Here is a 17,929-nt window from a genome sequence, read left to right on the forward strand (position 1 = left end):
AACACTGCTCTGCACGTGAGCGGGGGCAGTGAGACTCCGGGGCTGCTCTCCAGACACACTTATCCACTCATCTGTTTCATTCAATTTTATTTGTACAAAAGGTCGGTTGAGGCAATGGCAGACTAAGCCTTTAGAGACCATGCGCTATGCAAATAGAACCTTAATGGAAGATTAAATCAGCCGAGGTCCCCCTCAGTGCTTTTCCATTTGTGGGACTGGAGCTGGCAGTAGGAGGGGATGAATCACTCTTACTATATTTGAATGGCTTCTTTATAAAAATAGCAGGCACTATAATAAAGCAGCCCCAGAAATACCTAGTAACAAACAATAAAAATACCTTCCTATAAAGAGAATGAACATGATATTATGGTCATGGTTAAAAAGCAAGCATGATAAATCAAGGCACCAACTATGGGGGTCCTCTTTTTCTTTATCACCTGATGAAGAACCAAGACTTTCTTTCCTTGGAAACTTCTGTTTATTATGATTACTACTCCAAAATAATTTCTAAATATGCAGTGAACTACTTCTCAACAATTATGTATTACCCAGCTAGCTTCATTATCTAGTATATTGATTTCCTTAAAAAATAAGATCTCAAAAGAGTTAAGATTATTTTTCTGTGGATTACAGGAGAAGTTAATGATCAGGAAGTCAGCGTAAATACTATATTATCCTTACACTGATTCAGATTTCACTAAAATATATTTAAATCATCAATCAGGAAGACTCAATATAATCATTTGTTTACCCCTCGAAAGGTGTATTACTGTTGATTATTATGTCTTTAACATATAGCTTTATAATTGAGAGACAACTAGGGAATAAGCCTAGAGATTTTAAATTACCTTAAGATATTGCCAGTTTCCAAAAAAATGCACAGAAATATGTATGGCATATCTCTATTTCCTTGTTTTTAAATTAAGAAAAAATTTAACATTCAAAAATCAATCAGTGGAAATCACCAGATTAATACAATAAAGATGATCATATGATGATCCCTATAGATGAAGATAAAGCATTTGACAAAATTCAATACCCAATCGCGACAACTCTAAGCAAACTAGGAATAGAAGAAAACTTCCTCAATTTGATAAAGGACACGTAACAAAAACCTACAGCTAACATCATATTTATTTAGTGAAAGACCAAATGTGTTCTCCCTAAGACTGGGAACGACAATTCAATTGTCTATTCAACATTATACTGGAGGTTCTAGATAAATCAGGAAAAAAGGCATAGAGATTGGAAAGGAAGAAGTAATATTGTATTTATTTGAAGACAACATGATTGTATTTGTAGAAAGTCCTAAGGAATCTACCAAAAAAACCCTATTAGAACTAAAGTGAATTTATCAAAGTCACAGGATACAACGACAGAACGAGGTAAAGTAACTTGACCAAAGCGACTCAAATAGTAATAGAGGAGCCAGAATTCAAACTCAGGTAGTCTGGCCCTGGAGCGTTCCTCTAAACTATTACTTATATGGTCACTTAATAATCAAGGTGTTACTATACACAGATACCCAAACACTAACGTCATTTCTCTTCTTCTATTCGATTACCAGTGGCTTCACCCTAAATTTCCGTGAAGGGGTAGAAAAAAATAAGATGTGAATCCTGAGTCCTCACTCTCTATATAAAAAGCATGAATGTTGATTGTCTAATAAAATCAAAGCTGTAGATCTAATCCTTATACGGGCTAGTGCATTTCACACTGGAAAGAACCTCACTAATACAGCCCAGATATGTGTACCCTACCCAGCCCCTACCCAGATAAGTTGCACATGCTCAAGTTCAGTGCAGCTTATCTCTAACAGTAGAAAACAAAACTTGAAAGAGTACTATGATGCATCAGGACCATCATTCTTGTATGTGAAGGACAGCATGTTCACTGACAAATTCAAAAACAGAATTTTAAAAACTGGTGTAGACTTCAAAAGTAAGGCACCGATATCCATAAGACAAAGTAAAGACTGGTAGCATTTATGTCTTTAAAGAAGCAGCTTGGGTTATCATCAGGGACTTTACATATGGATTTTTAAGTAGTTATAATCAAAGTTGTACCAGAAATAGCATGAATAATAGGATAACTAGCATTGCTAAATTACAAGTATTTATTGAACCTACTATCAAATACTGAAGTCTTGAAATACAGCCAGTCTACCAACACTGGAGAGGGCATAGGCAGAGAAAACTACAGCAGGAGACTGAGGTAGCTTCATCATGAGCTAAATCAAGGAAACTGCCAGCAAAGCAGATAAAATTATATGAACTTGGTGTAGCTGGAAAACAACCACAGAAAAACCACTCCATGACAGCAATCTCAAATATGAAGGCTCTTTATGAAGATCGTAAGTTTAAAAGACAGAGCTGCAAACACTGTTAGGCTTTGCTAATAGTGACTACAACCTCAAACTAAAAGGTTTGCCTTTGAGTGACAGGTGGTATGGTATTACGAATGTATCACGCTTTTTCAGTTAAATTGGCCTATATGGAAAATAATATACTGTCCTTATTGCCTTATTGTTGTTTTGTTCTACTCTATGTAAATTATGAACTTTAAATTCTTTTTCTAATGAAAGATACTGATTATCTATCCAACTCTGTCTTACAATGCCTCTTGTGGCCCAGAGTACATGATTGCAACATGAATGGCCCAAGGCTGTGTTTATAGCCTACTGACAACAGAATTATGGTGCTACTGAGGGGAATACAGTATGGCATTGTGAGAGGTAGCATGGTGTGGTGGAAAAACTTGAACAAGTCATTTGGTATCTCTGGATCTCAGCTTTTTCACTGAATACCGAATATGTAATACCTAAAACCCAAATTTATAGGGTTATTATGAAGATTAAATGAGATGCCTGGCACATGTAAGATGCTAAATAAATATGTGAGCATGTATACTTGCACATGTATTACCCCCGCCCCTGCCGCCATGCTCGCTAGCGTGCTCTCTTTCTCTCTCTCTCTCTCACACACACACACACACACACACACACACGAAAGGTTAATAGTTGAGCTTGATTTATTGCCCATAACTTGGCTCAAGGATAGACTGTTGTAATTGGCTTCACTTATTTTCAGTGTGGCCAGCAAGGACTTCAAGAAAAATATTAATTCTGGGTCAGTAGTTGGTGGAGGGTTCCACAGTTTAAACACTATTAGCGTTTTCTTTGTCTGACCTTCTCACTGTAGTTTTGATCTTTACCTCAATGGTTCCGACTGTTTCACTCCTTGTTTGAATATTGGGATGAGGCATGAAACTGAACATTTAAACACTGAAGACCATCGATAAAGAAGGAATTTAAACAGATAGTAGGGCAGTTAAAGGGCTTATTAAAGCCAAGACTGAGCTGGTTACAGCTCTGTACAACCATGGAACCTCAGTAAATCACCATCTGGGCAGCCTCAGCCCTATTTTGAAATTCCTTTTTGACTCCCTGCCATACTAATAACAATGAATTAGTCTCTAAATCCCCTAAACACTATTTGATTTATCTAGATGTATGACTTTGTTACTTTAAATACAGATCTGCTTTTTAACTATCCAGAAACCATGTCTGAAGTGACAGAGTTTCTTTAAAGAAAGGAACCTACAATCAATATGTAAAGTCCCTAGAAAAGATGTTAGAGACTTTCACTTAAAAACTGGAGAAACAGGGACCCTCCTGCCTCAAAAAACTAAAAAACTGGACAAAATACATAAAGCAATGTCTTTCGGACACTGGTTGACAGACGATACAGGCCTGTGATCTAAGAAAAAAGAAACAAAGTGAGCCCTGAGATTGTGTCAGCTTATTGCCTGGAGGAGTTTCCAGGATGCATCGCAGGGACAGGGAACCCAAACAGAGCTCAGTGGTCTCACTGGGCTGAAGAGACTGAGATGAGAGATCCAGGAGGTCAAAATGGCTAGAATTTGTGAAACAGAGAACCACAGAGAAGGGTGCTGAACAGAGAGAAGGAGAAAGAGAGACAGAGGCACACACTCCGCAGTTCTATTTATAGACAGGCCTCCTTGGAGTCTTTGGCCAAGTACAGATTCGCACACACATGAGAGGAAACTACTCAACACTACTATAAAGGAGTTAGGAGAACAATTCCCAGAGTTCACACAGGGCTAGAAATAGTTTGTGTTCACATCAGTCAGAGTAGAAAGACCTTGTAATATTTAAGGAATTAGATAGAATCTTCAGAAGGGTATTGTCATAGCAGTGGGAGCTATATTAGTCCTAGAATAAAGACTGCTTTGGACCCACCATAACAAAGCTTAAAAGCAATCCCTGAAAGGATCCAGCTGATTCCAGGTAACTTAACTATGTTCCAAAGCAAAATATAGCAACCAAGAATATAAAATTAACAATGTTCAGTATCCAATAAAAAATTACCAGGCAGGAAAAGAAACTCATTAACCAGGAGAAAACAATATAAATAAAAACATACCCAGAAATGACAAGGACGGAAGAACTAGCAGACAGGGATATTAAAACACCTTTAATAAATATGTTCCACACAAAGTAGAGGAAAACAAACATGAGGACAAGAGAAAGGAAATGTAAAAAAACTTAAACATCTGGAGGCTAAACTATAACATCTGAAATTACAAATACACTGAATTAGATTAACAATAGAATAGGAACTTCAGAAGAAAAGATCAGTAAACTTAAAGACACCATATTAGAAACTATCCAAAATGAAGCACAGACAGACATTAGACAGAATAAAAATGAACAAGGCATCAGTGGTCTGTGGGACAATATCAAGCAATATAACATTCATGAATTTGGAGTTTTTGAAGGAAAAGAGTAAGGAAGGGGAGGAAGGGGACAGAAAAAAATCTGGGGAGGAAGGGGACAGAAAAAAATTTTGAAGAAATAATGGCTACAATTTTTCCAAATTTGATGAAAATTATAAACCCGCAGATCCAAGGAGCTCAAATCCAAGCAGAATAAATATGAAGAAAACAATTCCAAGGAACATCATAATCAAATTGCCGAAATGATAAAAAGAAAATCTTAAAAGCAGCCAGAGAAAAAAGACACATTACAGAGGACCAAAGATAAGAATTACAGCATATTTCTTATCATAAAGTATTCAAGCCAGTGGGCAATGAATAGACATCTTTAAAGCCCTAGAGGAAAAAAAACCGTCAACTGAGAATTCTTTACTCAGCAAAAATCTCTCTCAAAATGAAGGTAAAATAGAACTTTTAAAACAGAAAAACACTGAAAGAATTAATTCTGGCATACCTGCACTACCAAATATATTAAAAGAAGTTCTTTGGGCTAAAGGAAATTGATAAAAGATGGAAACACAAAGGAAAAAAAAAGGGTGTCCAAACAATAAATAAGTGGATAAATACAAAAGTCATGTTTTCTTATTTTGATAAGTTAACTGATTATTTAACACAAAAATAACATATTAAATAAAACATATGATAATAGTGCAAAGGACAGGAGGGGAGAAATGGAAGTATATAGTTTTAAAGTTCTACACTACACATAAAGTGATATTATTTGAGGATGAACAAGGATCAGTTAAAGATGTATATCATAAACATGAAAGCAACAACTAAAAAAAGATAAAACAAAGACATAGGCAATAAACCAGTCATAAAGATATAATGAAGTCATAAATAAGAAATGTGAATAATCCAAACTTGGGCAAAAAACAGAAAAAAGGAACAAAGAACAGATGGAATAAATAGAAAACAAACAGCAAGATGGTCAATTTAAACCCAAACATAGCAATAATTATAATAAATGTAAATTGTTTAAACATCCCAATTAAAAGGCAGAAATTTTCATACTGGATTAGAAAAGAAGATCCAACTAAATGCTTTCTAAAGGAAACCCACTTTAAAAATAAAGAGATATAGGTTGCTTCCATGACCTGGCTATTGTAAATAGTGCTGCAATGAACTTTGGGGTGCATGTGTCTTTTTGAGTTATGGTTTTCTCTGGGTATATGCCCAGTAGTGGGATTGCTGGGTCATATGGTAATTCTATTTTTAGTTTTTTAAGGAACCTCTATACTGTTCTCCATAGTGGTTGTATCAATTTACATTCTCACCAACAGTGCAAGAGGGTTCTCTTTTCTCCACACCCTCTCCAGCATTTATTGTTTGTAGATTTTTTGATGATGGCCATTTGACAGACGAATGGATAAAGAAGCTGTGGTACATATATATATACAATGGAATATTACTCAGCCATAAAAAGGAATGAAATTGGGCCATTTGTAGAGACGTGGATGGACCTAGAGACTGTCATACAGAGTGAAGTAAGTCAGAAAGAGAAAAACAAATATCGTATATTAAAGCATAAATGTGGAATCTAGAAAAATGGTACAGATGAACCCGTTTGCAAGGCAGAAATAGAGACACAGACATAGAGAACAAATGTATGGACACCAAGGGGGGAAAGGAGGGGGTTGGATGAATTGGGAGATTAGGATTGACATACATACACTAACGAATATGTATGAAATAGATAACTAATGAGAATCTGCTGTATAGCACAGGGAACTCCACTTCACTGTACAGTAGAAACTAACACAACATTGTAAAACAACTATACCCCAATTAAAAAAAAAAGATATATATATACTTATATATATATTTACACACACACACACACACATACATATATAGGTTAAAAGTAAAAGGATGGAAAAGATATATCATGTAAATAAAAACCACAGGAAAGCTGCAGTGACCAAATCAATGTTGGGCAATGCAGACTTCAGAACAAAGAATATTACCAGGGAAAAAGAAGATTATTTTAAAGTGATTTCATCAAGAGGACCTACGATCCTAAATGTTTATACACTCAGCGTCAGAATTTCAAAACACATAATGCTAAAACTGATAGAACTAAAAAGAGGAAAAGAAAAATTTACAGTTTTAGAAATTTCAATTCTCCTGTCCTAGTACTTGGTAAAACAAGTAGTCAGAAAAATTAATAAAGATATAGAAGTCTTGAATAACACTACTAGCCTATTTAGATAGATAGAACACTCCACCCAATGACAACAGAATACACATTCTGGACAATAAAATAAGTCTCAGTAAATCTCAAAGAATCAAAATCACACAAAGTATATTGTCTGAGCATAACAGAATTATACTTGAAATCAATAATAGAAAGCTATTGAGAAAATCTTATTATTAGGAACCAAAACAACACATTTCAAAGTAATCCATGGGTCAAAGAAGAAATCACAAGGGAAATTAGAAAATATTTTGAACCAAATGAAATGAAAAACATTTCATATCAAAATTTATAGGATATAGCTGAAGCATTACTTGGAGGAAATTTTAGAGCATTAAATATCTATATTAGAAAAGAAGAAGGATCTCAAATTATTAATTTCAGCTTCTACCTTAACTAGAGTGGAAATCAATGAAATAGAAAGCAGAAAAACTATAGAGAAAAAATCAACAAAATGAAAAGCTTGTTCTTTGAAAAGATCAATAAAATGGATAAACCTCTAGTCAGACTGATGAGAAAAATAAAAGAGAGAAGGCACATTATCAATAATAGGAATGAAAGAGATTCTGCAGACATTAAAAGGATAATAAGGTAATATTATGAACAACTTTGTGACAATAAAGTAAACAACTTAGGGGAAATGGACAAATAACTTGAAAGACACAAGCTATTAGAGCTCATTCAAGAAAAAATAGATAACCTAAACAGCCCTTTATTTAGCAAAGAGCCTGAATCCTTGGTTTAAAACGTTTCCACAAAGCAAACTCCAGGCCCAGATGGTTTTATTGGTGAATTCTACTAAAGATTCAAGAAAGAAATAATACTAATTCTATACAAACTTTTCCAGAAAATAGAAAAAGGAAACTCTTACCTACTCTTTTATGAGACCAGAACTACTCTAATACCAAAACCACACAGATATAAAGATATCTTTAATATCTTTTCTTTTTTAAAAAAGAAAAGATATTAAAGATAAAGGACAACACATGGAGGAAGACAAATGCAGTGAACACAGCAGAAAACATGGAGAGGAAGTGGCCAGGGGCTTGAAAAGGCTTTAGACATTGTTGAATGCCTCCCAAGTGCAAAGTGGACTTTTGGAGCTAGACTGCCTCGGTTCAGGTCCTAGACCCACGGCTTACTAGTTATATAACTTTGGTCAAGTTACCTAACTTTTCTGTGCTTCAAACCTCCCATTTATAAATGGAGATAATGATAGAAACCTCCTCATGTGGTTGTTATGAAGACTGAATGAGTAAATACATTTCAAATGCTTATAATAGTGCCTCACACATAGTAAGCACTACACAAGGGTTTGCTGAAATTATTATTATCACACACGTTATATTAGTTGGTTGTCACCTTTATTAAGTCATGATATTTGCCCTCAAAATGAACTAAGCAGTACAAGAGGTAACTATTCCCCTTATATTAATTCCCTGTGGCTGGCATAACAAATTACCACTCTGTAGCTTAAAACAACAGAAATTTATTGTCTCATAGTCCTGGAAGCCATAAGTTCAGTATCAGTTTTACTGGGATAAAATCAAGGGGTTGGCAAGGTCACACCACTGGAAATTCTCAGGGAGAATCCATTCCTGGACACTTCCACTTTCTAGTGGCTGCCAGCTTTCCTTTGCTTGTGGTCGCATCACTCTAATCTCTGCTTCTGCGGTTGTTATCTCCTGTGTGTGTCAACTCTCCCTCTGCTTCTCTCTTATAAGGACATGTGTGATTGCATTTAGGGACCATTCAGATATACAGAATAATCCGTCCATGTCAAGATCATTAACTTAATCACACTTGCAAAGACCCTTTTTCCTTACAAGTATTGTTTATAGGTTCCAGGGATTAGGACCTAATTATCTTTGGGTAGCCATCATTCAGCCTGCTACACTCATCACCAGGGGTATATTGATCTTGTGTGGAAATACAACATAAACAACATTTTTAACAACATTGTTAATCAACTATACTACAATAAAAATCAAAAAAAAATTTTTTAGAAAGGACATTTAGTTCTTTCTACAACAAACCTGTTAGGATATGCAACTACATTCCAAGGCACAATCCATCCACCTGGAGGTAGGTCCCAAAACTGTCAGCATAGTATCCACAGTGAACTACAACACCTCTATAACATAACATGCAAACTCAAACCTTTAAAAATTATGATAAACATTACAGACTTTTTGCGGGGGGGGGGGGAGGGGATGTTACTAGAAACTTATTGTGCCGTTTTGTGATCCAAATAAAATAGCTTATTAAAATGACTATTAAAAATCAAGAAAACTGGGAGAAACTAGATTTGATGATGATAGTTATGACTAAAGGAAGGTTGAAAATAATTGGCTCACTCTTAATGACCGTGGGTACCCCCTCTCCGACCCTGCACTACACAGTAGTGAAGAACTTCGCTTCTGGAATCAGACAGGCCTGAGTTCGAGACCTGCCTCTATTCTGTATTAGTGATATGACGGTGGACGAATCATTTCACCCCTTGGAGCCAGTTTCTTCACCTGTGAAGTGGGAGTAATAAGAGTACCTGCCTCCTACAGTTGCTGTGAGGATTAAATAAGAACTCACATAATGTCCTAGCATGGAAATTAGCATATGTAATAAGTACTCAGTAAATTATAATCGTAATTTATTATTATGTAATAAATACTACTATTTCTCATAAAACTCTATCTTCTATTCTATTACAAATAGAAATATCGTCTCATCTTCAATTCATACATTTTCAGGGGTAGAGGAGTTTTCCCTTTAGGGACGGTGATCTCATGGGTGAAAGGCACTAACACCACAAAGAAAAAGCAAAGTCAATAATGCAATCTGCAATTCTGGTATGTACATCTTTGAGGAAACAAGAAAAGAAGAATGAAGAAAGTAAGGATTTTATAAGCCAGTAAAGGACAGGAAGTAGGGCCCAAAGAGTTTAATGTGTGACCAAGAGTGCTAACATACAGCACTTGAGGTTTGGGGGAAACAAGAGAAAGTTAAGAATTTAAATAGTGAAGTCTAAAAAAGGGATGTAATAGATTCATTTTCTACAGGAATTCATTAAATGATTGGAATTTTGCGCTCTGGAGAGATGAGAGGATTGAGAGGAAGGAGGTATGATGGGGACAGTAAATGATGAAGAGTACAGACAAGATGAACACACACCAACTCCTTTTTACACCCCAGACACCAGCACTGGGACTGAGATGAAGTAGAAGATAGACCAGGAAAGCTCAAAACTCAAGAAAGCTTTGGTTCAGGACAAAGAAAACACTGCAAGCAATTCCAAGATACGGATGGTTGTTGATCTTACACCCCTAGCAGTTAGCCCAGTACCCTGCATGTCATCAATAAATCTGGGTTGAAGGAACAAATGTAAATGTACATATGCAATAGTAAAAATACTGGCAGTAGAGGAGAAGCTGAGCTAGAGGTTCCCTTCTCATCCCAGGGTTCTGTCTCCTGTCTCACTCCTGTCCAAACCAGCCTCCACACTGGGGATGTGAGCCTCTGAAAAGAATCTGATCACGTTTCTCCTGAAATGCTTCAACAGCTCCCCATGGCCTCTGACACGAATTCCAAATTCCTTAGCCTGGAAACCAGCCTTCTGTGTTTGACGCTGACCTACTTTTCAGCCTGTTTCTGCCCCTGCCCGAGTCATACGTCATGCTCCCATCATGTGGGGTTACTGGAATCTCCCATGTGTACTATGCTCTCACACACACGCCCCACCTTTGCACATGCTGCCCCTCTTCTCTGAGGTGCTCTGTCTGCCTGAGGGACTCCTCATCTCAAATGCATCTTTCTCCAGAAGGTGACACTTCTAAGCAGAGCTAAGTGATCCCCCCCTAAGCTTTCAAAACACCTTGTCTATCCTATTATGGCACTAAGTACAATACCATAATCGATATTTCCATGTCTGTCTTCCTTCATAAACTTCTGGGCTGCCAGGATTGGGATCGAGTCTTCTTCACATCCCTAGCTATTAGTATGTGGGTACAGAAACTTTAAAAGTGTGTGTGGAAAAAATGAACAGATTTTAAAGACCAAAAGTAGAACTAAAGCTTAAATACTTGGGTGAACAAGGCATGGCAGGATACTAAAAGACACTTAGGGATGGCCAGGTCCATCCCTATAATTAGAAGCTTTTGTCTTGATGGCAGCTACAATACTTTCTAATTGTCCCTTGTCACCATGATCAGAGACAGATTTTGAGGCTGGATATACTACAGGCCTGACCCAGTAAGATATTCCCTATCTTATATTATTCCCAACCATTTCTCACACTCATTGTGCCTTTGAGAAAGCAATTGCGTCTTCATACACTTTAGTGTCACCATCTTCTGCGAAGTAACCCCTATTTCAAAATGCTCCAAAAGCCAAGTTCCTCTCTCATACTCTAATTCTCATTTTCTCTGTCTCTTACTAAGTAGAATGGGAATTTTCAGTGCTAAATTAAGGATGAAAACAATCTGAGCCCAAACTTAGTGTACAACTTTAGGGAAGTTATCATACCTCTCTATATCTCAACAGTCTCCTGCTTGAACTATATCCAGGAGGTCACAGGAAATAGTAAAAGGTACTTACTGTGCACCTCACACCTATTAACCCGTTTAATTCTACAATCCTTCCAGGCAGGTACTATTATTATCTCCATACACACAAGAAGATGGAGCACAAAGAGGGTGAAGACTTGAAGAGGGCTGTGAAGGTCACAGCTAATGAGGGGTAGAGGCAGGGCGGGCTCTCCTGTCTGTGCTGTTAACCATGACCCTCTACTGCTTCTCTGCAGCCCAGTGAAAGGCACCGTGTACAGTACAAAACTCCAGTATATTCAAGTATAAAAGGAGACACTGAACAGTAGGCCTCGGGTATGGGACAGTGTTGCACATTTCAATCCAAATGCATTTTCCAGCCAAGAATAGACCCTAAACCACCCACCATTTTTAGCTAAAGTCAGAAGGTCCTCTTGTGATCTGGGCCATCAAGGAGATGGATTTGTGGAGATGGATCTGTCCTTCACTGTACGACACCTACAATTTAGAGGACACTGTCACTAGATGACATCCACCTTGGGGTGAGCCTTTATGGATCAACGAGTTAGGTTTTTCTCAGGAGTGATCATCTGGGAATAGAGATGCGGCAGAAGATACAGTTGTGTTTATGCTTTTGCTACAGAATTTTATTCTTTAAAAAAGCATTAAATATTTAAGTCCATATCACCCTCCACTCAAAAAATTAATTTAGACAAAATTTAAGGAACATCCACTAGGTGCAGTACAATATCTTCATATTGTTCTCCATCTCTTATAAGCATATTCCCTGCTGGATAAATATTTGTTGAATGAATGAAAACTATTTCACAGACAGCTTCAGAGAAGCTCTGCATTTCCAGATGTTTCCTCAGAAGGAACGGGTGCCTTATAATAGTCATCTTTCCCCTAGAGAAAATATTCAGTCCCGCTTTAAGAAGGAGAACTTAACTCCTCAAGTCTCTAGAAAAGCCTAAAGCCACCTTTATCTGTACCCATGGTTTCTATGTCCTTCTCTTCCCCCATCAGAAAGAGAACACAGAAAGGTCAGGTTACATCGGTTTCCTGGGCCTGTACAAATTCCTGTGAGGTTCCCTCTTCTGTCAGGAAAAGTTTCCCTGGTAACCATATTTACACACTCACTTAATTCCCTCCCCTCCCTTGATTCGCCGGTTGGTATAAAAACTAATTTGCATTGAATTGCTGAAGCTTACAAGTTAATCAGTTGAACAGACTTACAAAATCTTGGAACTTGGCTTTTGGCCAAAACAGAATGTAATTCTCTTCAGTTCAAAACTTTTAAAACACATCAAATATGTATGCTGGATATTTCTGGCTATAGGTAAGGAAAAGAAGATTCTCCTAAAGGGCATCTGGCCAATATTATTAGTTAGGAAGATCAAGAGAGGAAGAGGTACCTTACTTAGTTCTGAGTTAAGCAAGATCAGCTGTGATAAGGTGCAGGAAGAGATGAGTCAAGGAGCAACACAGAAAGTCTGGGCCCTGTGAAATGATGAACTCAGGCCTAAGATTCTGGGTGATCAGAGCGCAGGACCTGGGTAAAGGAATGGGATATGAATATCGAGAATGGAGCGTCATTAATTCATTCGCCAAGTATTTATTAAGCATCTAACAGTGCTTGGTGCTGGGAATATAGCAGTGGATAAGTCAGACCCAGATCCTGCTTACATAAAGATATTTAGCCAGTGTTGGCTTTGTTATTGAATCAAGTATCTTTGGGCTAGGGGCTCATTATATAATTTCCTACAAGGGCCAGGATTGGTTTCAGAGTATGGATGAAGCAGGGACTTACAGACAGGAACAAGCTCAAGAAGTCCTCCTTGGAGAAGGTAAGCTGGCAAGTCAAGAAGTCTTTGACTTCTACAATGTTTTCTTTACACCTTCAACAACCATGATACATGAGCTTCTAGATAGGGAGATGAAGGGTGTATTTATCGTAGGGCACAAAGCCAGTTACTTCACAGTATACGTATATTTTCTAAAGAATAGAGTAAAAAGTATATAAAGGTACAAGCCATTCTTAAGTATATTCAACAACCATTTATTGAGTATCTGCTATGTTCAAGGAACGGTTTTAGGAATTGAAGCTATGGATAGGAAAAGACAGAGTCCTTAGCAATTACAACAATGTGGTAAGTGCTATAATGAGATGTTAAAGCGTAGCGGAAGATCAGAGAGGAAGGATACTAATTCATTAAAAGTGAGTTGGGAAATGCTTCTGAGATGTAACAATTGAATCTTTTCTTTTTTAATCTATTTATCTTTTTATTTTATTTTATTTTATTTTTGGCTGCATTGGGTCTTTGTTGCGGTACACAGGCTTCTCATCGCAGTGGCTTCTCTTGTTGCAGAGCAGGGGCTCTAGGTGCGTGGGCTTCGGTAGTTGTGGCACTTGGGCTCAGTAGTTGTGGCTCACAGGCTCTAGAGCACAGGCTCAGTAGTTGTGGCGCACAGGCTTAGTTGCTCCGCAGCATGTGGGATCTTCCCAGACCAGAGCTCAAACCCGTGTCCCCTGCATTGACAGGCAGACTCTCAACCACTGTGCCACCAGGGAAGCCCCGTAATACTTTAAGCTTAAAAGACACAGAAGTTTGTTGTTTTAAGCTGATAAATTTGATAATTTGTTCCACAGCAATAACTACTACAGTGCCTTATGGACGCTCTGCCAGCAGCACAAATAGAAGACCACAGAGAACACCTGGCTGTTTAGACGCTTTCATGATGTACACCATAGGGCATACTCTAAATCTCTTCATATTTTTAATCTCACATATTCTTAGGCTCACCTGATCCATGATGGAGGCAGAAAGTGAGAGTAAGCACTCTTATTCTGGGATGGGAATGACGTTGGTGATGGCAACACAAACTCAATCTTGCCTGATAACCTTTGCAAAGGAATCTAGGTTGGCTGGTGTTAGGACTTGGTCATGTGGTCAGCTAGTATCAAGTGGTGTCAGGACTTGGTCAGCACCTGGTCAAATGATTACTCAGAGACACCCAGAGTGGGAGGAGCCTGGGGATGAGTAAATGCTATTTTTGAGGGAGCAATAACCATGAAAACCAGAAAAACTTAGTTTGTTGTCAGTTCCAAGTAGTGATTATAAAGCAAAAGTGAGAGACAATATCGAGAATTAAGTGCTTCTCGTTTTCATGATCCATACAGGTAGATGAAGGAATAGAATGGGCAAAAAAGGGAAGAGTGGGACATGAACATTCAAGACAAATGTGGTGAACAGGGTCACATGGTTCAAATCTGCTGGATAGCCCCTGGTATGGGCACCAGTCTGGCTAAAAAGGCATCAGATCAGGGCAATTTGTATTATACCTGTTCAACCCCAATTTCTGTTTCAGTAGGTTGAGAAATGGTCTTCCTAGCTTCCTACCAATTGGGAACATCTGACTACACAAGAAATAGAAATTAACCATTTCTTACTTAAATTGGGAGTAACAACACAATCAGGACAGTAACTCTATCATATGATGGGTGAGTTTCCAGAAGCCATTCTGGGTAAATAATTCCTTGCCTCTTTATTCTCTATTCTTTTCATACTGGCTCTATACTTGAAATTCCAAATATCCCCCTTTTGCCCTTTATACCAGGAGTCCAAAATGAGAAGACAGGAAAATGTGATCATGTGCTATGACACAGCAAGGACATTAGGCTATGCAACCAAAAGGAATTATACAGCACAAAATGTTTTCCCAGCTTTAGGAGGGAATATTGATACCTTCGGGTAGAACTGGTTCCATAATTTGTAGGGCCCAGTGCAAAATGAAACAGCAGGTCCCCTTGTTTAAAAAATTAAGAATTTCAAGACAGCAACAACAGAGCATTAAACTGAGTGTGGAGCCCTTATAAATGCAGGGCCCTGGGAGACTACAGAGGTCACATATCCATGAAGTTGGCCCTGTCTTCAGGGACAGTATAGTATGGTCCTTTCGTAGAGCTTGAGAGTCAGAGCTGGGTCCAAATTCCATCTTTGCCCCTCATTAATTATGTGAGCAGGGACTTCCCTGGTGGTGCACTGGTTAAGAATCTGCCTGTCAATGCAGGGGACACAGGTTTGATCCCTAGTCTGGGAAGATCCCACATGACGCGGAGCAACTAAGCCCATGTGCCACAACTACTGAGCCTGCGCTCTAGAGCCCGCGAGCCACAGCTCCTGGAGCCTGCGTGCCTAGAGCCTGTGCTCCGCAACAAGAGAAGCCACCGCAATGAGAAGCCTGCGCACCACAACGAAGAGTAGTCCTTGCTCGCTGCAACTAGAGAAAGCCCGTGCACAGCAATGAAGACCCAATGCAGCCAAAAATAAATAAATAAAATAAATTTATTTAAAAAATTATGCAATCATAGGCAGTTTATTTAGCCTCTCCATGCTTCCAAGAGGTTGTATGCCTGTAATCCAGTACTGTGAGGATTAAATGGGATAATGAATAGAATGTATACAAAGTGCTTAACACACAGTTAGCACTCCATAAATGGTAGCTATCTTATTATTGTTAAATGAAATGTGTGGGTACATCTCAAAGCAGTAAGTTTAAGAAATGGATTGCTGAACTGCTATCAAGGATATGAAAGAATGAGAATGATATTTTAGGGCAACTAAATTAATGAAGCAGATAGGGAACAGCAAATCTTTTGCTTGACTGTTCCGCCTTCTCTAACCTCTTTCTTATTTCTCTCTTTTCCTTTTACTGCCAAACATACAAAGGGTGACCTACATGCTGTCTCCATTTCTTACCCGCATCTCATGCCCCCATCCTCTTTAATCTGGCATTTAATATCCCTATGGCCATCCCCTATGGAACTGAAGCTATTATTTTCAAAAAGTCACCATTGATCCCTGTTTACTAAATATAATGGACATTTCCCACTTTTTTCTGTAACATTTCATACTGCTGACCAATCCCTCTAGCTTGAAACCCTCTCTTCGCTTCACTTCTGCGATACCATACCCTCACGGCTAAGAGCATGTCTAATAGGCCTTGCATCTATCAGGTACATAAATAAATGGTCATGAAGAGAATGCATTCGTTGGGTGAATAAATTAGATGGTTCTTCTGCTTCTCTGATATTCCTTACTTTTCACCATACTCACCCCATTTCTTCTTCCTACCTCCCTGCATATGGGCAATCTCCACTTTCCAGCCTTGGTCCTCTACACCTCTATTTCTATGCTGTTATACCACTAACAACTAAGTGGGAACTACGCTAATCTCATGGCTTCAATTATCACCTACGTATAAGACTCCCTGACTTCTCTCTTTTGAACACTAGGCCCACCCACCAGTTCCAAATATTTTGGGGATCCATCCACTTATAAATTCCAGTATCACCTCAAGAGATCTAGCACTTGGCTTTTCCTCTTCTCTCCCGAACTGGCTTTTCTTTCTGTCTGTCCTATTTCTGTTGATCTTGTCACAGATGTTCAAGGCTATATTTGATTCTTCCTTATTTCTTGTCCTCCATATCTATCAGTCAGAGTCCTGTTCATGTTTCCTTTATAATACTCATTGAACCTATCTCTTTCTATTTTCACTGCCATCACCCGAATTCAACCCCTTATCCCCTCATATCTAAACTATTCAAATAACCTGCTAATTGGTTGTACAGTTCTCTTTCTATCCCTACTAAAGTTTATTCTCCACATCGTTGCTGAGAATCTTCATAAAATACTACTTTTATAAGCGCACACTTCCCTAACCAAACATCTTCAGACTTTCCATCATACGGGATAAAGTCCTAACTCCTTAGTTCAGCATTTGATGCCTGTTAAAATCTGGCTTCAACCAACCCTTCCAATCTTACAACTTCTTTAGTTAAACCTGCTGATCTTGTCAGTTTTATCAACTGACCCCTGAAAACTTTCTTCCATATTCCGGTCCTGTGTTTTATGAACATTTTTTTTCCCATCTAGAAATCCCTCCCACTTTCCTTCTCTATGTAACAAAATCCACCATGTCTCTGAAAAAAGCCTTCCTTGATACTCATAGTCCACAATGATCTTTCTCTCTTTTCAACTCCTATAATATCATACGTTTAGCACTTTGAAAATTTACGGAAGAACGGCTTTACGTTGAATCCTCACAAGTATATGAAGTAGGTGGCATTATTACAGATGAAGAAACAAAGTCAAATAACATGCCCAAGTCACACAGCAAGTAACTGATAGAACTGGGATCTGAATCCTTGTTTAGCTAAGAATAATCCCTGGACTACACTACCTCTCTCATTTTCCTGTCTCTTCCAAAGCACAAATACAGCACAGTATTTACACACAAGCAGGTGCTCAGTAAACATGCTGGTTGAGAAGACTGCTTAAATAGCACCCGTGATTCTCCAGCACTTACGGAATTGTCAATCTCAGCAGAGCACATT

At 38.2% G+C, this 17,929-nt stretch overlaps 1 protein-coding gene and 1 pseudogene across 2 annotated transcripts in view; one reads left to right on the plus strand and one right to left on the minus strand.

The window, feature by feature from the left end:
- PHC2 (polyhomeotic homolog 2) overlaps positions 1-17,929 on the minus strand; it is a 106,647-nt gene that overhangs the window by 85,805 nt on the left and 2,913 nt on the right. The window lies entirely within an intron of this gene.
- Positions 13,326-17,929, plus strand: part of LOC132373109 (toll-like receptor 12) — a 50,039-nt pseudogene continuing 45,435 nt past the window's right edge.

Source organism: Balaenoptera ricei, chromosome 1, assembly GCF_028023285.1.
Source record: "Balaenoptera ricei isolate mBalRic1 chromosome 1, mBalRic1.hap2, whole genome shotgun sequence".
Taxonomy (NCBI): domain Eukaryota; kingdom Metazoa; phylum Chordata; class Mammalia; order Artiodactyla; family Balaenopteridae; genus Balaenoptera; species Balaenoptera ricei.